Source organism: Pleurodeles waltl, chromosome 3_1 (assembly GCF_031143425.1).
Source record: "Pleurodeles waltl isolate 20211129_DDA chromosome 3_1, aPleWal1.hap1.20221129, whole genome shotgun sequence".
Taxonomy (NCBI): domain Eukaryota; kingdom Metazoa; phylum Chordata; class Amphibia; order Caudata; family Salamandridae; genus Pleurodeles; species Pleurodeles waltl.
In genome coordinates, this window is record NC_090440.1 from 1,638,237,142 (window position 1) to 1,638,259,942 (window position 22,801).

A 22,801-nucleotide genomic window follows, 5' to 3' on the forward strand; every position below is an offset into this window, starting at 1 on the left:
CCCAGTAGGACATACCTCTTCAAAGAAGAAGCAGCACTACTTCTAAATATACCAGCATGTACTGCAATGCTACAAATGCCTGCTTGAGAAGGTGAGAACGTGGAGAATGAGCTTCTGCTGATTCCTGCTACCACTTCAACATGAACTGTCCAAGATGTGGCTGTTTTCTACTCCAATGGAACACAAACTGAAGACATTGTCCACTATAAACTGCCACGTGAAGTGGACTCATGCACTAGTAATGCACCAGCTCCTGTGTTTGCAGAGACTGCTTCTGGTTATTTCATCAACCTTGATGACTTTTCTTCAACTTCATCTACACCTGCAACTGAAACTGTTTCAAAGACACGTAAGCTGTTCATAAGGCTTAAAAATAACTATTTGGTTTATCCATGGTATTATCTGTGGATATTTTTGATATTGCTCACCTTTCTGTTATGGATTGGTTTTGTGACTGTTTTCTTTCTCCTGATAAATGGTCATTATCTTCCTGAACGCTCCTCTGTCAATCCAAGGGAAGAAGTTTTAACACTCTATATTTCCTCATGTAAGGGCCGAAGAGACTTGTCCCTTGTGAACATTTCAGCAGTACCAATTCCAGATGGGATTGTTTGGGATAAAGTTCCATTTGATATATATAGGCCTACTGAGGTTATCCAAATTCCTTAATTATTCAAAATATCAATGACTGATGTAATTACACCTGGGGTTGTTTCTGATGACTGGTATGTTAAAGCAGTTGATTCTATGCTGCTTGAGCAGCAGGATTACACTGTAGTTGAAACTAATGATGTGTATATGAACACAGCAAACTATGGGGAAATGTTCTGTTATAATCATTGGGGACATTACTTTCTGCACCGAGCAACTAGACATAAATCAGTATTCAATTACACACAATGAGAACATTGTTCAACTCCACCTGTAGGGAGCCCTAAAACACATGTAGACAAATTTGCATACTTTTCTGGCCATGACACTACAAATGCAGAGGCATACTGTTTCAAATTACCACCACCTAAAATGCGGAAGATTTTACTAACCAACACCAAATTAATCTATTCAGATTCCTTTGTTTCCTGACTCGCTGTTGAAAGTTGTGAAAACTGGAAGCGCACTGTAGATGTGAAAAGTCTATGGATAACACAAGATTGGCAAACTCAGGGTAGAAGAGCTTTACTTAGAGCATGCCTTATTCCTGTTCAAATGATATTTTTAAATGACTCAGTTCAACAAACATCCTGCCTAGGGTTAGCAAAAATAAAATAAATTAATGCGCCAAGTATCCCCAAACCAATCGAATTTACCAATTGGCAATCATTCCTAAATGTCACAGAGGAAGAGCTAAATGCTTGGGTTCAGAATGGTACCTTTAACTCCACACTTTCATGTTCCGGGCGGTGCTTATTGTGGCCAACAGACACAAATGGGTGTCAGGCATGTTTTAATAATTACTCAGGGGGTTTCAAGATTAGCTGGCCGGACCCTCGCTATGTCTCTGGTCAACACTTGGGTATAGTTACCACATACAGTGTGGGTAAATTATGGCAACAATGGTTATGCACTAACACCTTAGCAGCAGTTAAAGAACATCTTAGTCTATCAGAGGAAGTAGATTTGCCAGATTTCCTGCTAGTTCCAAGAAAGCCCTGCTCTAACCGATTCTCGTATGCCATATACAATGGGATCTGGAAGCTTTCTCAAATGGAGGCAGCTGTACATTTAAGGCAGATAGATAAGGAAAATATTGAAAAGGCTTTAGCTGTTGTTGATAATGACATGAATACTCTGTCCAGCAGAGTATACACACTTAATAATATAATGTCATCTGCAATTGATATCATTCAGAATGACACGTCCCTTTAACAACATGGACAAAGTCAGCTGCGTTCCATCATGCAGTTAGGTTGGACACAGCAGATCCTGAAAAATGTTCGCGTCTCATGGAAATAAATCAACAGTAGTGACTTGTTTGCTGCTTTTATTTTGTCTAGGGAGTAACAGAAAATGGCTAAAAAGGAAGCAAGTTACACCACGTTCAACATAGAAAACTTAGAAACGCTGTCTTTCACCATAGGAGAAACTCCATCAACAGTATGGCTGGTACATGGCATTATAATCTGCCAATTTCCACCTTTCGTTTCACAAAGTGTTTGAAACATTTTGCTGGGGGCAGATAAGAGAGGCTAGGAGACAGCTATATAAAAGAAGAGTGGGGGTTGCCTTTTCAGTTCAAGTGTCTGAATGGCAAAACGGAGGTCTTTCTGAGTGGAAGCAAATGTGAGACTACTGTTAGTCATTCATTGATCTGCAAACAGGCGTCACTTCAGTTTCTGCAATGCAGGGGTTGTGAACTTGGCATGCTTTCTGAAGGGTACCCTTGTCCCTTTGATTCGTCCAGCATTTCATATACTTTCAAATGGAAGTTATATGGGCCTGAGCGATCAAAGCTGCTGAGGAATGAGACCATGAATTGCCTACGTAATTTCAGTCTCTCAAATTGTAACTTGTTGTGGACATGTTTTATTCTCCCCCACACAAGAGACATGAGTAGCAGAAATGTGGCCTGATATTGATACTACTAATGTGAATTATGACAAGCAGAGCAGACTAAAGGCACTACTGTTCCAAAAACAAGTGGAGTTGACATCGGCGAGAGAGACATATGTTCTCCAGATAGCGAGATCATCAGCTGAGATGCAACCCCTATTTAATACCAACTTCCTCAAGCACTTTGGAGAGCTGGTTTTCAGAATATTTAACGCCTCAAGCACTGCATGGATTGTACACTTCTTTAGTTCGTTAAGGCTATTGGGTCTGGATTCATTTCCATCTTCCAGACTGTCTTTGGAGTCATTCCTTCAGCTATCCATTCACTCTTTTCAAGTGTGCTTGGCTGCTTTCCTGTGCCTTTGGCACTGATTGGCAGGATACTGCTGCTGCTATTCCTAATATGCAGTGGCTGTGCCTTTTCAGCTCATCAGAGTGATGGAGCTGCTACCACCAGCCCGGCCATGTCGTGATTGCATGGTACAGTTCTTTGGTGCTCCCTTGCTGGTAGAATTGGAGCATGACTGGTCATTGTCATTCCGACCAGTCCTATGGTGCATGCAACCTGTCTTTCATTGCACCTGGTGCCTCTTTGAGTGTCTAACTTCAGTGTGTATTGCTATTCAGCTAGTGCCTCTTGTGGACAAGGAACTGCTGATGTTCCCGATGAGGGTTCATTCATGGTCGTCCCCCATAAGACTGAGGTTGATTCCTGAGGCCACTTATGTGCTACCACTTGTGAACTATTTGGCCCCATCAATATCAGGCACTATAGATGCTGCTGCCTACGTGGGTGATCCTGTGTTTGAGGCTTCTGCGCACTTCTGCTCCATGGATCCTTCTGCCAATCCTGTGATCAGTCTTACATCTGATGATGTGGAGTCCTTCCTGGACACAATCCATTTGATGGCTTCGGTAATATTCTTCAAGACTGATTATTATTGAATGATTCAACCATTGGCCTTATTCAAAACTTTAAATATAACACCAAATTATCTTATTAATTCGGTTCGCATTTGGCCTGCTGTGCTTGTCATGGTGGGCATTTTATCTCTTTATATGTTTTTAACTTCGTTTTTAATTAGATTTTAGACTTTTTAGCTCAGAGCATTTTAGCTTGGACTCATGCACCCTCAATAGCGAGTTAGCATCCTTGTGTTGGCAATGAGGGAGGGTGTTGTGAATCCAATTGAGTTTTTATTGGGACTCAAGAGTTTAGCTTAGCCCTTTGGCTTGCAGGCCTGTGCCCCCATCACCGAGTTACTTTTAACCTACATAGCTTGCTCTGTTTTAGTCCATTTATTTTATTATTTTTGTTAGATGGCTGCTGTTGTTTATAGTTATAGAAATGTTTTGATTTGTATTATCAGTGCCACTCTGTGAAGGCGTAATTATCAGCATCATGATCAGTGATGTACGTCATGTCCCTCTCTCAGTTACATGTGACAGGAACATAATGTACACTTGTTGGGGTTTGTTTATATAATTGCCACCATAAGTCTGCCTCCTTATCAGTTGTTTGGGAACACACTTGCATCAGGGGTCCTACATGATGTGTATAAGTACTTATCACATAGACAAGTTTGAAGGGATTCCTTCCAGATGCCATCTACAATGCACATCACCTTGGAGTCTGATTTAAAGACCTCATTCCAAGGTAACAAGGGTTGGGGGGCGCTTCCCATGGACATGGTACTGACAGATTAAGTTTATCATACCTGGCTCACATTAGGTCACAGATTAGGTTCTCTTTGCTAGGAATTTTACATCTTATGTCTATTGTAAGATGTGGGAGTTTTTGTATTCACAACTCTCATCTTCACAATCGTGCTTGTTTTACTGTTTACTATCCTAATCACTGCAGCTCAAGCATTTTATTGTAGATTGCAATATATTGAAAATTCTCTTGCATCTCCTTCATTGCCTAGGTGCAACTGAGATTTGTTGCTAATTAAAGAAAAGGATAACATCTGTTTCACCACAACTCTACTGAGATGTCGCAATCTAGAGTCCATGCGTAAGGCTGCCAGAAATCACCTTTTACTGTTTGAGTTTTTGGTGAGGTACTGCTTGTGAGCTGGGAGGTTTGGGCCGACAGTTGTAACTTGTTGTAGGAGTGGCTTAGTCGCCTACAAACAAAAGTGCTGTCATCCCTAAACCAGCAATCTCTCTAGGAACGAGAGTCCAACCACAACAGTGAAGTGACAGTGCATGACAGAGAATAAGATGAGGAAGACACGGTTTTCCGCTAGAGGACAGTTTTCATCTTTGCTGATGAACAAGTATAGATGCAGTTGCAGTCATCAATCCTGACAAAGGCAATAGCTAGCACAAGGGTAATACGTTTAAGTGTAAGAAGCAAAGTCAGGCTTCTACATATGCCACATTGGTGGGCAGAAGTGTTTTTTGTGATGTTCACATGTGATATCAGTGAGAGGTTAGCATCCTTGGTGACCTAGTTTACATAGTTGGACTCCAGCTATCTGACTTAATGCAGTGCTGTGCCACAGTCTATGTTTAGTTTTCTTGTCAAACCTAATAGGAGAGCATTTAAAATGGGGAAGGTATGCATGAAATTGTTAAATACAACTTTCAGAAAAGTTGGGGATTCAACATTTGCATCAACATCCTCAAATCTTAGCATTGACACTTGTTCCATTGCCAGTTGTCTTCCACATAAGTCTTCTGGCCTTAAAATGTCATGACTATGACATTATCTTTTATTTTTTTCACATTTGGTTGCATCTTTACCATCTTTTTTGAAAAGTATTTAATTTGTGACAGCCTCTTAATCATCTCTTTCATATGAGTGTCTTTACATGTGTATTTTTCTTTATTTATTTTCTTGTTGTTCTTCCTCACTGTTTCTCTTCTCTATATCCTTTGTTTTTGCTTCCCGGACTTCATTTGGGGATATAGGTGGTCATTACAATCCTGGCGGTCGGTGTTAAAGCGGCAGGAAAACCGCCAACAGGACGGCGAAAAAAAAATTGGAATCACGACCGTGGCGGAAACCGCCAACATAGACAGCCACTTTAACACTCTGACCGCCAAGGGGGTACAAACACCGCAACGGTAACCGAAAACGGTAACTGCCAACAGACAGGCGGAGGACAATGTACCGCCCACAGAATTACAACAGTCCAATCCGCCACCTTTTCCGGGGCGGATTCACTGTGAACAAAAACACGGCGGAAACAGGACTTGGAAGAGAAAACGCTCACCTCTACACACCCCATGAGGAACCAGGACGCCATGGAACCGGAACTTCAGATTCTACCTGCCTTTGTCTTCCTGCACCTCTACCAGGAGCACGAACGCCGGTGGCGAAGACCACGGTGAGTACTGCACCTATGACACAGGGGAGGGGGGAGGGAAAAGAGAGTGACACTCACACGCAACACCCCCCCACCCTCCCCCACTACAACACACACACTAATACATCATGATACATTACAGTTACACCCCCCAACCCCCCTAGAAGAATGAAAGGACAAAAGGAAATGTCGAATGATTGTAATATATTCAAAGACATGAATAAAAAATATATACATATATAAAGATATTCACACTATAAACAAAAATATACACCAAGAATACAAGTCCAAGGGATTCCACCATCATAGTCCATGGACCACTGGGCCCAAAATGCATAGGCGAGGCCCACACAAGATACCCGAACAAGACGGAGAGAACACTGCTGGGGCATCAGATAGGAATAAAACAGGCACCTCAGGGGGAAGGGAAGGGGGGGGGCACCTCAGCCGGATGAGTGCACAACGCCAGATCCACGAGGGGGCTCCATGCCCATTGATGTATCATGGGGAGTGCAAAGCCACAGTCTCTCAAGTCTCTACAGTGGGTGGGTTGCCCACTGCTTTATCCTGGGGAGTGCAAAGCCACAGTCTCTCAAGTGTTCACAGTGGGTGGTTTGCCCACTGCTGCATCCTGGGGAGTGCAAAGCCACAGTCTCTCAAGTCTCTACAGTGGGTGGTTTGCCCACTGCTGCATCCCGGGGAGTGCAAAGCCACAGTCTCTCAAGTCTCTACAGTGGGTGGGTTGCCCACTGCTGCATCCCGGGGAGTGCAGAGCCACAGTCTCTCAAGTCTCTACAGTGGGAGGTTTGCCCACTGCTTTATCCTGGGGAGTGCAGAGCCACAGTCTCTCAAGTCTCTACAGTGGGTGGTTTGCCCACTGCTCTATCCTGGGGAGTGCAAAGCCACAGTCTCTCAAGTCTCTACAGTGGGTGGTTTGTCCACTGCTGCATCCTTGGGAGTGCAAAGCCACAGTCTCTCATGTCTCTACTGTGGGTGGCTTGCCCACTGCTGCATCCTGGGGAGTGCAAAGCCACAGTCTCTCAAGTCTCTACAGTGGGTGGGTTGCCTACTGCTTTACCCTGGGGAGTGCAAAGCCACAGTCTCTCAAGTGGATAACAGTCTCCACTGGTTCTGGAGGGGGCTTTGTGCCCAGGGTGCTTCATCCTGCCAAGGACAGAGGTAGTGGATGTCATTCTTCACTGGTTCGGGAGGGGGCTTTGTGCCCAGAGTGCTTCATCATGCCAAGGACAGAGGTAGTGGATGTCATTCTCCACTGGTTCTGGAGGGAGCTTTGTGCCCAGAGTGCTGGTGGCGGCGGTGTCCTGTCCTGTTCAGCGGTGCTGGTGGTGGCGGTGTCCTGTTCAGCGGTGCTGGTGGCGGCAATGTCCTTGCCAGCGGTGCTGGTGGCGGCGGTGTCCTTGGCAGTGGTGCTTGTGGCAGTCTTGTCCGCCGTGCAGGTCTTCCCAGACTTGCCAGGTTTAGTGTGCCCCTTCCCCACGTGGAGGGTGGCGCAGCTGGATCCACTCTCCCACCTGTACCCCTGGGAGCGGCTTTGTTTGAAGATTTTGTTCCTCTCTCCCGCCGGGCACTGGCCAACTTTTGGTGTTTTTGAGGTGGGGGACTGTCTGTGCTCTGGCTCCTTGGCACATTGGCTGCCCTGCTGCCTGGCACACTCCAGAAGTCAGTCACTACGGGCACCACTGCTCCTGCTGATGTTGTGGCTGAGGCGCTGGGTTGGGACCTGGAGAGGTGGGCCCTAGGAGACTGAAGGGGTGGGGGAGGTGAGGGGAAGAGGTCAAGGTTGGACAGGTAAAGTTTTTTGGACACACTGGGATGGGTAGATGGAGGGGGTTTGGGAGTGGAGGAAGAGGTAGTGGTTGTAGGAGGTGTACGTTTGGTGACTTTGGGTGAAGGTGCATGGGCTGGAGGCTGTCGTGAGGTGGATGGCTGTTGGGTGGGTGTGTGGCTGCGTTTGTGTACCTTGGGAGGTGGGCTCACAGACACACTGGGAGAGGACACAGGGGATGTGTGAATGGTGGTGGGGGTGGGGACTGCATGTGAGCGGGGTGTGGTGGTGGGTGTGCTGGTGATGGAGGTAGTGGCTGACGATGTAGTGCATGCAGGTGTGAGTGGAGACAAGACTGGGAGGGAGGAGGGAGACAAGGAGGAGGGGAATGCAGTGGAGGCAGTGGCTGTTGGTATGTCTGCATGTGTATGATGCTTGCGTGAGTGCCTGTGGGATGTGTGGTGCTTATGTTTGCCTGAGCTTCCCTTGTGTGTTGAGGTGTGTGCATGCTGATCTGATGGTGTGCTTGGGATAGGCTGAGGTACAGGGGTTTGGGTCAAGGTGGAGGAAGTTGGAGGCGGGAGGCTAGAGACAGGGACAATGGCTGCCATCAGTGCAGAGACCAGAGTCTGAAAAGCTCGCTAATGGGCTGCCTGACCAGAATGAATGCCCTCCAGGTATGCATTGGTTTGTTGCAACTGCCTCTCTACACCCTGGATGGCATTCAAAATGGTAGACTGCCCAACAGTGAAGGACCTGAGGAGGTCAATGGCCTCCTCACGGGAGGGCAGCAGGGGTGACAGGGGCAGGGGCTGAGGTGCCTGGGGCAAAGGAGATGCCCACCCTCCTGGGTGAGTGGCCACGGGGCAAACGCTGAGGGGCTGCTGGGAGGGCGGTGCTAGTGGGGGGGGGTGGCTGTACATGTAGATGCGGGGGACACGGAGGGGCCCACCACCGCAAGGGAGCTCCCATCAGAGGAGGAGTCCGTATCGCTGGTCTCAGCTCATGTCCCCGCCTTGGAGCTCCCCTCGCCCTCCGTCCCACTGGTGGCTTCTGACTCCATTGTATCACCCTCCAGGGCCATGTGGGATGCAGCTCCCTCCTGCTCCGGTGCCACTTCTTCTCCACCTGATGATTCTAATGCACACAAGCACAGGGAGACCACAAAAAGGGGGGGGGAAACAGAAGAAAGACATGTTGAGTGCATGCAATACCGCTACTGTTGGCGGACACTACAGACACAGAAGCCCCCTGCACTACGCCGTGCACTTGGAGTTCCCTAATCAATCCCAGGGACATGGTTTACAAGGCTATGCCCGATTGCTGCACACATGGATGTCACAGGAGCCTGACTAGGTGTAGTTGGCTCTGTACACAGGTGGGGTGGGGTGCCACAAGACCTGCCTTAAGAAGTGACCCTGCCTACTAAACTCACCCTGGCCTAGGGGAACCCACAGCCCACCTCCCCCACCCAGACACCTCGACTGTGCGCTGAATCAGCTGAATGAAAGTGTACTCACCCCCTTGTGGCTGCTGTGATGCCCTCAAGCGCCCATCCAACTCCGGGTACGCCACCGCCAGGATCCGGAACATCAGGGGGGTCATGGTGCGACGGGCACCCCTCCCACGTTGGGAGGCCATCCCCAGCTGGGCCTCCGCCGTCTTCTTGCTCCAGCAGCGAATGTCCTCCCATCTTTTCCGGCAGTAGGTGCTCCGTCTGTGGTAGACCCCCAGGGTCCGGACTTCCTTGGCGATGGCACGTCCAGGGGCATATTTATACTCCGTTTGCGCCGAATTTGCATTGTTTTTTTCGACGCAAATTCGGCGCAAAACTAACGCCATATTTATACTTTGGCGTTAGACGCGTCTAGCGCCAAAGTATGAGGAAAGAGCGTCATTTTTTTGCGTGAACGCCTTCCTTGCGTTAATGAGATGCAAGGTAGGCGTTCCCGTCTAAAAAAATGACTGCGACGCAAATGCGTCGTATTTATACTCCCGGGCAAAAATCACGCCCGGGAGTGGGTGGGGCAAAAAAACCTGCATTTGCGCCGGATTTTAGCGCCTGGGTCAGGGCAGGCGTTAAGGGACCTGTGGGCTCAAAATGAGCCCACAGCTGCCCTCCCATGCCCCCAGGTACCCCCCCTGCCACCCTTGCCCACCCCAGGAGGACACCCAAGGATGGAGGGACCCATCCCAGGGACATTCAGGTAAGTTCAGGTAAGTATAATATTTTATTTTTTTAAATATTTTTTTGGGGCATAGGGGGGCCTGATTTGTGCCCCCCTACATGCCTCAATGCCCAATGACAATGCCCAGGGGACATAAGTCCCCTGGGCATGGCCATTGGGCAAGGGGGCATGACTCCTGTCTTTACTAAGACAGGAGTCATGTAAATGGCGTCTGGGCGTCGTTAAAAATGGTGCAAATCGGGTGGAGGCGATTTTTTGGCGTCAACCTGACTTGCTCCATTTTAAGACGCCCTAACGCCATTTTCCCCAACGCCGGCGCTGCCTGGTGTACGTGGTTTTTTTCCACGCCCACCAGGCAGCGCCGGTCTGCTAGCGCCGGCTAACGCCATTCAATAAATACGGCGCCCGCATGGTGCTTCAGAATGGCGTTAGCCGGCGCAAAACTTTTTGACGCTAAACTGCGTTAGCGCAGTTTAGCGTCACAAAGTATAAATACGTGCCCAAATATCCTTCTTCTGGTGGGCGCTGACCTACACGAATAGTACAGGGGAAAAGGAGAAGATATAAGCACCCGCACCGTCACAGTCATTGGCCCACATCCCTACCCTTGCCATGTCGCACATGCACTCACTGTCGTTTCAAGCACGCCTCATTCTCCCCCCCATTTTTCATCCACACCACTCCAAACAGCCATTGCCCATACAGCATGCTCAGAATGTACTCACCCGTTTGTCTGGAGGACCGTAGAGTACTGTGTACTGGGGGAGGACACCATCCACTAGTTTCTCCAACTCCTCTGTGCTGAAGGCAGGGGCCATTTCCCCAGACACACGAGCCATTGTCTCTTCCAGACTGAGGTCACAGCAGCAATTGCAGTGTAGGTCCTCTCCTGTCGAAGATCAGGTATCAAGTGATTGAACAGAGAGAAAATGGTGGTCACGTCCGCGGCGGTGCGTACCGTTACCGCCGGCGTACATCGTCATTGGCTCCTGGGACCCATAGGGTCCAATGTTAACCAATGCAGGTTTGCGCTGCGGTCTTCGACCGCCTACCGCAACGGTGTACAACGCCAGCGCAATTACCTCATATCCCCTTGTCCCACCTTACAGGTCAGGCAGCAGCCAATTCAGGGGGCCACATGGCATTAATTTCAAATGCGTCACACATATATAGGCCTTGATTATACACTAAGACAGCCATATGTCGATTTTGAATTTTTTTCATGTAAAGTTGTGTTTACGTACCTCAGTGTTGGTTGACTCTCTGCTCGCTGTCCTCCTCCATAGAGCACGTCCGCTGGGGCAGGTGAGGAGATAGCGGCATCCTCCGGTGTACAGACCGCTGGTGGACCTGTCAACAATGGAGGAGCGACATGTGATCATCACCTACAGACTTGATTGTGCCACAATCCAGGAACTGTGTGCCCAGTTGGAGCCAGACCTGATGTCAGCTATCCGCCATCCCACAGGAATCGCCTCTCTAGTGCAGGTGCAGTCAGTACTCCATTTCCTGGCAAGTGGGTCTTTTCAAACAACAGTGGCCATAGCAACAGGGATGTCCCAGTTTTCCAATGTATTGTGCAGAGTGTGGTCTGCCCTGCTGAAACACATGCGGAGCTACATCGTTTTCCCTCAGGTGGAGGATTTGCCTACAGTGAAAGGTGACTTCTATGCCCTGGGACATATCCCCAACATCATAGGTGCCATTGATGGGACACATGTGGCCTTGTTACCCCCACGCAGGAGTGAACAGGTGTACAGAAACCGGAAGAGTTACCATTCGATGAATGTGCAGATGGTGTGTTTGGCAGACCAGTACAACTCCCATATGAATGCCAAATTTCCTGACTCAGTGCATGACGCTTACATTCTGAGGAATAGCAGCATCCCTTATGTGATGGGGCAACTCCAGAGGCACCGTGTGTGGCTATTAGGTGAGGACATGGACCCAATACAGTGTGACTAGGTGTCTGGGTCTGAGGATGTCCCTAAGAGTTAGTGTGTGTCTAACAGTTGTCCCTCGATATTTGCAGGTGACTCTGGTTACCCCAACCTGTCATGGCTACTGACCTCAGTGAGGAATCCCAGGACAAGGGCTATGGAACGCTACAATGAGGCACATGGTCGAACTAGGAGGATTATAGAGAGGACCTTCGGCCTCCTGAAGGCCAGGTTCAGGTGCCTTCATACGACAGATGGTTCCCTATTCTACTCACCAAAGAAGGTGTGCCAGATCATCGTGGCCTGCTGTATGCTTCACAATTTGGCTTTGCGACGACAGGTGCCTTTTCTTCCGGAGGATGGTCCAGATGGAGGTGTTGTGGCAGCTGTGGAGCCTGTGGACAGTGAAGACGAGGAAGCAGAAGAAAAGGACATAGACAACAGGAACACAGTGATCCAACAATACTTCCAGTGAGACACAGGTAAGAAGACAGCACTGCCTGCTACATCTGTTTGATCCTTCTAACTCTCATCTGTCTGTCATTTTCGCACAGTGTATGGACCCTGAGTTGTCACTTTCCCTTTCGATTTCACAGATGTGGGTCCCACTGTGTGACCCACATCTGCTTTGTTTCCTCATGGACTAGAGCTGTGTGACATAGGTATGTTGACAATACAATGGATATAGCATTTTTCCACATTTATTGCAAATACACATTTTCGAAAGCACAGACTGACTCCAGATAGTTTTGTGATTTAAGGGTGTTTATTTAAGTGCTTACCAGTGGAGGGGGTTGTAAAATGGTCAGGGCTGATGGTGGAGGAATGTCCATGGCAGAGTCCAGTCTATTAGTCTCACAGGTGCATTGTCCAAAGGGGCCTAGGAAGTGGAGCTGGGGCAGTTTAAGGATGGAAAGGGTGACAAAGTGAGACAGAAGGATGACAATCAGGGTGGTCTCATTTCTTGGCGGGGTCTTGGCATTGTTCTCTGTCTTTGTCCTGGATCTCAGGGACCGCTTGCGGGGTGGTTCTCCATCTGCAGGGGGTGTGGTGCTGGTGTGGTGGTCCTGTGGCGGTGCCTCCTGTCCACTAGGTCCGGCGGAGGTGGTGGGCAGTTCATCGTCCAGGCTAGTGTCAGGGGCCCCTTGTTGTGCCTCTACAATAGTGCTCAGGGTGGAATTGATGGATTTGAGTTCCTCCCTGAACCCCAAATACTGTTCCTCCTGCAGCCGCTAGGTCTCCTGAAACTTGGCCAGTACCGTTGCCATCGTCTCCTGGGAATGGTGGTAGGCTCCCATGATGTTGGAGAGGGCCTCATGGAGAGTGGGTTCCCTGGGCCTGTCTTCCCCCTGTCACACAGCAGTCCTCCCAGTTCCCATGTTTCCTGTGCCTCTGTCCCCTGAACCGTGTGCCCACTGCCACTGCCCCCAGGTCCCTGGTGTTGTTGGGGTGGTGGGTTAGCCTGTGTTCCCTGTAGTGGTGGGCACACTGCTGATTGACGTGTCCTGGGGACAGAGGTTTTGGCCCGCTGGGTGGGTGCTGTGCTGGTGTTTCCAGAGGAGGGAGGCTCTGTGGTGGCCTGTGCCAGTGTGAGGGGAACCGACTGTCCTGAGGTCCCAGATGGGCCGGGCTGGTCATCTGGATCCAGTTGGACAGAGCTGCTGTCATCACTGTGGGCCACTTCTGTGGGTGGAGTGGACATGTCTGGACCCTCCTGTCCGATGACGTTGGGTAGGGGTCCTGCAGGGGTGTAAAGGCATAATTATTGCATCGCTGTGTGCCATGGTGTGCAATGGGTGGGTGACCCTGTACCCCAGTGCTTGCATTCCTGTGTAGGACCTTGTGTGATAATGGTTTAGAGGGGTGTATGGGTATGTGCAGTGGCCATGCTTTGGTGATGGGTGTCCATGCTTTGGTGTGACATGCAGGGCTTGGGTTTGGGATGTGTGCTTTGTGATATTGGGACATACGTGAGGAGTTGGAGTGATGGGGGTGAGAGCGAGGGTGGGGGCATGTGATAGCATGCAGGTGGGTGGGGGATGAAGTAATGAAAGATTTGACTTACTAGAGTCCATTCCTCCAGCTACTCCTGCAAGGCCCTCAGGATGCAGTATAGCCAAGACCTGCTCCTCCCATGTTGTTTGTTGTGGGGGAGGAGGTGGGGGTCGGCCGCCAGTCCTCTGTACCGTGATGTGGTGTCTTGAGACCACGGAACACACCTTCCCCCATAGGTCGTTCCACCTCTTCCTGATGTCATCCCTAGTTCTTGGGTGCTGTCCCACTGCGTTGACCCTGTCCACGATTCTGCGCCATAGCTTCATCTTCCTAGCTATGGTGGTGTGCTGCACCTGTGATCCGAATAGCTGTGGCTCTACCCGGATGATTTCCTCCACCATGACCCTGAGCTCCTCCTCAGAGAACCTGGGGTGCCTTTGCGGGGCCATGGGGTGGTATGGGTGATGTGTGGGGTGGTGTGTGTTGTGATGTGTGGGGTGATATTTAGAGGTGTGTTGTGTGAGGTGCGTGGATGTTGTGTGAGTGATGGTGTAGGGTGCCTGTGGATGCTATTGTTCTTTCAGGTGGTGTCTCTCTCTGGCCTTCTGTCGCAATTGTGGTCGGAAGGGTTTGTGGGTGTGTGTTTTATATTGTATTGGGTGTGTGGGAGTGGTGCGTGTATGTGTATCAGGTGTGTGTATTTGGAATTGTCCAATGTGGTTGTGTTTTGTAAATGTGTGTGTATTTTGACCGCAGTGGTGTATACCGCCAATGGAATACCGCGGTTGAAAGACCGCCGCGTGGATTCGTGGGTCGTGATAGTGTGGGCCAGCAGGGCAGCAGTCCTTCTCTGCAAAGCAGTGCAGTCTATTGGTCAGCCAGGCAGTTCTTCTGACAGAGTTCAGATGCAGGTCTAGAAGTGTCTGAGTTGGTGGGGTCAGAGACCCAGTTTATATACCCAAAAATGCCTTTTAAGTAGGGGAGACTTCATAGAGTGGTTTTGAAGTACACACGTTCCCCTTTCAGCCCAGTCCTGTCTGCCAAGGTCCCGTTGGGGGTTATCAGTCCTTTGTGTGAGGGCAGGTCACTGGACTTTAAAATGTGTCAGGACCCCCACCTTTCCAGCCCAGGAAGACCCATTCAGTATGCTGATGTGACTGAGTGTCCTGTGTTTGTCAGAGTGAAATGCACAAGGGAGCTGTCAACAAGCACAGGGCAGACGTTGATTGGAGGCAGGCTGCAATGCACAGATGGTTTTCAGTGCAGAGAAATGCTCACTTTCTAAAAGTGGCATTTCTAAAAAAGTAATATAAAATCCAACCTCACCAATAAGCAGGATTTTCTATTACCATTCTGGCCATACTAAACATGACCTGATTACCCCTTTCAAATCAGAATCTACCACTCAAAAAGTATAGGGGTGCAGGCCTAATGTTAGTCTATGAAAGGGGCAGGCCTCACAGCAATGGAAAATGAATTTAGGAGCTTTTCACTCCCAGGAAATATAAAACACATATGTATATGTCCTGCCTTTTATCTACATAGCACCCTGCCTATGGGTTACCACAGGCCTACCTTAGGGGTGACATGTCGAAAAAGGGGAGTATAAGGCTTGGCAAGTACGTTTAGATGGTAATTCGAAGTGGCAGTGAAACTGCACACACAGGCCTTGCAATGGCAGGCCTGAGACATGGTTAAGGGGCTAGTTATGTCGGTGGCACAATCAGTGCTGCAGGCCCACTAGTAGCATTTAATTTACAGGCCCTGGGCACATGTAGTGCACTTTACTAGAGACTTATAAGTTAATCAAATATGCCAATTGGGGATGAACCAATGTTACCATGTTTAAGGGAGAGAGCATATGCACTTCAGCACTGGTTGGCAGTGGTAAACTGCACAGAGTCCTAAACCCAGTAACAACAGTGTCAGAAAAGTGGAGGAAGGCAGGCAAAAAGTTGGGGGATGACCACCCTAAGGCTGTCAGGTCTAACAATTATGCTTTGAAAAGTTAAGTATTTTTTTTGTGTTTTTTATGTTTTAGGAGGAAGAAAATACTTATCGTCTATGACATCAGATTTATTTTTTTTCCTTTAGAATGTAGTCTTGTCCTGAATACTTTTTAGGTCTGACTTCGTAGTACAGCTAGATCTAATGTGATAAACAGAAAAAATATCTTTTACACTTACTTCTAAGTCATGGTGTTTGACCCACCCAAATGTTGGTTCCCCTAAGTATAGCATTTGATTGGGCAGACGTCGTGTATTCTCTCTGAACAAAATGCTTGTATTGCACTCCTATTGGCTGGTTTGCTGGTGGTATGGTTCCCTTCACCTAACATGGTCTCCATGTTCCAGTGGAAGGGAGGTGGGGGGAGAATTACTGTTCACCATGATGCATTAGTAATGGTTGCACTACTACTGATTTCTCATTAGTAGCTGAAACACTGTGTAGAGTGTATTTCCATTTATGCATGCACTTTAGGGGGACCAGTGTTTGCTATTTACATGGTCATAATCAGCAATTTCATGATTTCTGAATCACTTGACAGTCACATGGTTAGACATATTCTTTGGGTTGCTTGGGAAATGGAGTGATTCGGGTGAAGTTACCCAATTTTGATGGACACTTCTAACTGCAGATTCCTCACCTTAGAAAACTCCCCAGGCACTAGACTGAATCTGAACAACTGTCTGCATAGCAGTGCTACTTCGTGCCACAAGATAGTGTCATGTGACTCTGATTAGACTCCAGACTGACCAGCAAGTGATGGAGCAGGGCCACATATTAGTACTACCTCTGCACTGTAACGTTAGTTCTTTTCTTTCCATGCCTTAGAATGCAGATCAGGGGGTCCGTGCACAAATTTGTCTGCATTTCTGACAAATTCTAAAACTATTACATCAGTGTACTTAGAACTATAATCCTCACCCCAAATAACAGATTTCAATCCATGCTCCAACTGCAGGAAGCAGAAGTTGATCATAGACCTGCAAGTGGTGTTTCTTTTGTGTCTGACCTAAAGCCACAACTCTTAAGTCATATAATAAGTGCACCCTCATGCACACAAATGTGATCTGTGACTAGGAAGTGAAGATGTATGTTGCTCAACACAACTTAGCTGTGGCCTTCACATGAGTCCTGCTCCTGGTGCAAGTAGCAGACTTGGTCCTGAGGCTGTTCCCAGAAATACTCACCTTCACACTGGAGGTCTTCCATGCAGTCCAAGTGCATATTATATATAACAAAGGTCAAACACTTAAACCCACGAAGACCAGGGTAATCTCAGTGCATATATAACAAAGATCCTATAAGACTCATGTACGACAATTTGTAATTGGGTCGAAATGTTGACAATACGCCCTCAGCTGTAATTTGATTTATATTAAAATCCTCAGAGGCTTTAGGCAGGATTTTTGTTCTAAATTGCTGTGGCAAAGAAATAAGAGGCTCATTCAACACTGTGTTATTTTAATGAATGTTATATTCACATACAAAGTAGGAGAAATATTAAGGGATAGTTTTTGAACTGTGAGGGTTCTCTTCTAGTACAAAACCTATGCTTTAGAGAATTCACACAGCCTTGCTGTAGAGGGCAAGAGTTTGTGCATAGAAGCTTTGCATCTAAATGTGCACCAGCGCTGGGGTGGGTGTAATCTGTACTCCTGCACTACATGAGATGTAGTCATGCCACCCAGGACTATGGCTTTCACATATGTACTGCCCAATTGATACCCCTTCCTGTCCTTATCACATACAATCCAGAATACATGACCATATGGCAAGCTACTATAGGATTCAAGGAGATGCTGCACGATTTGAGGATCTTAAACCGGAGGATCTACTAAAGGATTTGGGGATCCCTCAGTGTATAAAAGCCTCTCCTAGAGCATTGTCAGGTGTTTGGCTTTCCTCACTGTTCATGAGAGGAAGCCTCTTCTTGGGCTCAGCTCGTCACTGGTGTTCCTCTGCTTTGGCTTAACTCGTCCCCTGTGTTACTGGATCTCCAGTTGAGATTATATTGAAGGCAGGTGTTGAGAGCATCTTCCCAGAGGTTTTCTGTTTGTAGCGCTTCATGAAATTTGTTCTGCAGTGTCACCTCAAAGACTTCAAGCATCCTTGAAATTATTCCATTCCTCTTCGCAATGTCTTCAAAGGCCTCATGTCAGTGATAGCTAGGACAAATTAGATATGGTTTATTTGGATTGTGGGACTGCTGTTAAGCTCCTGTATTATCCCCTGCACCTACTATCACTCCCTCAAAGTTGTGTTTCAACAAGTTTGTCTTGGACTTCCATAGTGTTACATGCAGATTATGTGTGACACTTTGGCCCATATTTATACTTTTTTTGCACCACATTTGCGTCATTTTTTGATGCAAAAGCGGTGCAAACTTGCAAAATACAATAGTATTTTGTAAGTTTGCGCTGTTTTTGCGTCAAAAAGCGGCGCAAATGCGGCGCTAAAAAAGTATGAATATGGGCCTTTGTTTCTGATTGGGTTCTCAAATTGTGGAGCATTAACCACTGCCATCGGACATTGGAACAAGATTTGTCTTATGATAATTCTTTTGGCTCATAACAAGTTAAAGGTACTTATAACATTGATATGTTGAATGTTCAACATGGTGCACAGTTACTAAAGTGTACTTACTTGTGTATATCTTATTTCCTGTAGAACTTTACCATTCATGAAAAATCTGCATACATTTTTAAAAAAAACTGTATTTTAATTTGATGTAAGAGCAGAGGGTAACAGTAATCTTGTGTTCTGTTTAGTACAAAAATCAAAAAGAGCCTCCATCTGATGAGATCAGCTGTGTAACCATAAATTGACTGTCTCCAAAGCCTTCATCAGCACCAAGTGCAGACTTGGACATGTTTGAAACTGTTGACGGCGAAGGAGGCTGGTGGGTTTCACATAGTTTCTACAACAAGCAGATCTACGAGTTAGTCTTGTCTTGGGTCTGACCGGCACCTCAAAGATCGCATCAGATGCTCAGAGGGATAGCTGTGTAGACTATTTAAGACAGACATAAAAAGCAGAAAAAAAGCTTAAAACCATGCAAGAAAAAACAATAATTAGAAGCATTGTCGCACCTTGGTTGTAAAACCCAGTGGTTCGCTCCCAATGATGGAAAATAAGCTAAGCTCTGCAAGATCGAAGTTGATCGACATCATACAGAAAAGAGTGGTCAATTAAGTGTAGGGAAGAAAAAAGTAGGACTTTTGAGTTAAGATAAAAATGTAGGGCCTTCTGTAGAATGCAGTAAAGAAGGAAAGAAACAGATCAGCAAGATAATAAAGGATGGATATGATTTGGAAGTTTGACTGTATCTCTACAGATAATACACACAGATAAGAGTAATGAACTTTTAGATGCTGTGATTTTACCAAGGATACAAGATGAACAGAAGCATTTGCCAGAAAATGAAATATCTTTATATATATACTTAGTATACACACGCACACATAAACAAGTGTTGTTTTTCCAATTTATACAACAATCAAACAGTCCATGTACCGCCATTAAGGACAATAAGCATCACAGCACAGTGACAGAACCTGTGTAGAACATCTTCTATCATATTCTAAACTGCAATGTGCTGGTCATTGTCCGCAGACACTCTTGTGTTTCCAGGGACACCCTCTGGACCTATAAATCAGTTGGTCGAGTTTGGCACACCAGTCCATCGTCACTCGCCAGTGTTGGGAGAGGGGGGCACCAGTTGTAGGAAGCTGACTCTCTATATGGTGCACTAAAACAAGTACACTGTGCACAGAGCCCAGTGGATCCCGAATTGGTTTGCAGAGGCAAAAGTACATAGGACTAATGTTCTATTTTGTGGTAGTGTAGGCCAGCAGTTAGGCTTATCAGAGGGTAGTGCTAAGCATCTGTTGTACTCACAAAGGCAGTAAATGAGACACACACTAAAAAGAATAAATAGGAGACAAATTTACAAAAATAACAATTATTTTTATATGAGTAGACTTGTAAGCATAAATACTTTGCAGGTAACACTTAGTTCATTTTTCAGAGTTGTCTCAAGGTTATCCTATGGAGGAAAGCAATGTTCAGCAAACACAGGGATAACAATGACTTACTAGGTCGTGCTCAGGGAGCAAAGGTAAGTGCCGGGCACTGGTCACAACCACACCAACAGTTCGATCTGGGCAGCCCTGGGGCTGCCGGGTGTAGGTGGCCAGTAATTCTCTATGGGAGTTGGACCTCATGACAAACAGGCTGCAGGCTCTGGCTAGGAAGCCAGTCAGGGACAACAAGCAGGTAGGGAGCAGACTTGGGGTGCTCTGTGACATAGGCGCACCTTTGTTAATTTTCTCCAGGGCCAAGGGTCAATGGATGCAGGGGTGTCCTTAGGTGTCGGGTTTTCTCATTCGGGAACACTGGCGGTTAGGGGTCTTGCATGTTGAGGCTGCAGGTGTCATCTGGGAGTCTGGCAGTGGTGACCCAAGGACGGACTCAAGCTCTTAGGAGTTGGGGGACATCGTTGGCACCAGTGACCCACCTCAGATTGGGTCAGTGGCGACAGGTGCAGTGCCTGCTGGAGGTGTCAAATTTTCTCTAACACAAGACTAAGGGAGAGGGGCCTGCATACAGAGGCTGCAGGCACCTCGGGTGAGACCACACTGGACGCGGTCTCTGGGCACCTGGGGAACCGCGTTGGCACCATTGCTTGGCTTAACCTCGGGTCATGGACGTCGGGTGAAGTCATCACTTCAGGTGTCGGTCTTTGGAACTCCAGCAGCTGCAGAGGGTTTTCCTTGAAATTTTTGTTGCAGAGCAGGTCTGCTGCTCGCGGAAGACTTCAGACTTTATTGAAGGCAGGGTGAGTTGGCTTCTTGGGCAAAGTCCTTAGCGGTCTGCAGGCAGTCTGGTGTGGTCAACTATTTCTTCTTGTCCTATTCTGCGGGTGCCACTCTTCTTTGTCCTCATTGTAGGATGCCGGCTCAATATAGGTGATGCATCCTGCACTGAGTCCAGCAAACCCTTAAGTGATAGTGTTAGAGGTTTCTAATAACCAAAGCTCTCAAAGGGTAGCTGTGGAGAGCAGCTAAAGCTTCTCATAGAGGGTGTAAAGCAAATGCAATAACCACAAAGCCAGTCAATGATTTACACACAAGAAAGAACCACATCAAGTTTTAGAAAAATAAAGTATTCATTAAAACACATGCACTAAACTAACTTTGGTATAGCTCCTAACTGGAGATATGAACACACAAAAATATACTTAAAAACAGGTAAGTACAAGCATATACCAACATGGGCCCCTATGAGGGGATCAAACCATATACTAAAAAATTGGTAAAATAAAGACACAACTAACCAAAACTATCACTCAAGGATCCTAAGGCCTGGAGAAGTATTAGAACACCAGAAGTAAGTAGCAGGTATTCACTGGAGCTCGTGTGCAGAGGTGTTACCTAGTGTTGTGTGTCCCATAGAAAAACATTGGGTAACTTGCGGTTAGTGTTTGTGCATATCTGATAGAGACGTCTAGCTGCAGATTCCTTACCTTTGAATTCCCTGGCATCCACTTTGAATCCAGAATCTTTTTGCTGAGCAATACCCTGCGAACGCCGTTGGGTAGCGTTTTTTGGATCCACGTGCGTCGTCCAGCTCTGTGTGGCATCATCAGCGTCATTAGAGCTGTGTGTGAAGTCACGCCCACCTATAAAGGCACCACTCCGGCAAGCATACATCAGTCATTTTCCTTCCGCGCCAGTTAAGCGCAGGTCCGAGATCAAGCTACCCTTTGCCTTTTTTTAGCACGTTTTTTTTCAACTTTTTGTCTGATAATTTTTTTTTCTGTGCGAGGAGATGTCATCCAGGAAGACGGGATTCAAGCCATGTGCCGCTTGTCATCGCGCCACGTCGGTGACGGACCCCTACCAGGTATGTCTCTGGTGCCTCAACAGGGACTATGACTCAAAGTCATGCTCCGACTGCTGGGCCATGGCCTGAAGGCTTTGAGAGAGCGGTCTCTAAAGCTCATGGTGGCCCAGCAGTCGACTTAAATTGGCGCAACTCCTCGGAGGTCATGGTCCCGCTCAAGTAGGAGGTCCCAGGACTGCTTCAGGAGCCCCAAGTCCTCTTCTTCCCACTCGAGGACCTTGGGGAATTCGGGAAAGAGGCACAAGAAGAAGAAGTAGTCCAAGTTGACTTCGACTTCGTTACGCCCCTCGGCTGACGAGGCGTCTCAGGAACGTCGACGTTCTGAGACCTGTTCTGCGGAGTCATTGTCAGGGCCGACTTCGCGTCTCTCCCCTTATCCGGGAGCCCGAGTGACCCCCGCTCAAATAAAGAACTTTTACGAAGCCATGGGCCTCGTTTTTGAGCAGGCTGCCTCCGCATAGGGTCAGCAGGGGCCCCATTGGGTTCGACGCCAGCGGCTTCAGCCTCGCCTCTGTTGGGGACCCCAGGATCTGATATCAGATCTGGACCGGTGCTGGTTCCTCATCGGGGGTGGTAGCCCCAACCTCATTCCTGGTGATCCGGAGCAACGTCATACGATGCTGATTCCGACTTTGAAGGCACCGACTAGGGTCAGATCAGAACCTGAGGCTTATTGTGATCAGCCAGGCACAGGTGAGGAGTGAGAGGGGTCTGAGGACCCTTTGGAATATGGACTGGAGGAGCAGGACGGGTATGCAAATCTAGGGGAAGCCAGTGGACTGGATACTTCTCCAGATGCTGGTATGCTCTCACCTCCTTCTGTGGCTACAGAGGAGGGAGCATCGTATGCCATAGTGGTGCGTAGAACAGCTGAGGTCTTGGACCTAGACTTGCCTATGGTGCTGGTCAGGACTAACCTCCTGACCGAGGTGCTTCAGTCGGGGGTTGCTACATTGGTGCCAATGTTAATCTTCAATGAGGCCCTTACTGATGTACTGCTGGGGATGTAGTCCAAATCCAGCACAGGGGCTCCTGTGAATAGGACAATTGGCTGCCGCCATTGACCAGCTCCTACAGACCCTAGTTTCCTCATCTAACACCCCACCCTGGGGA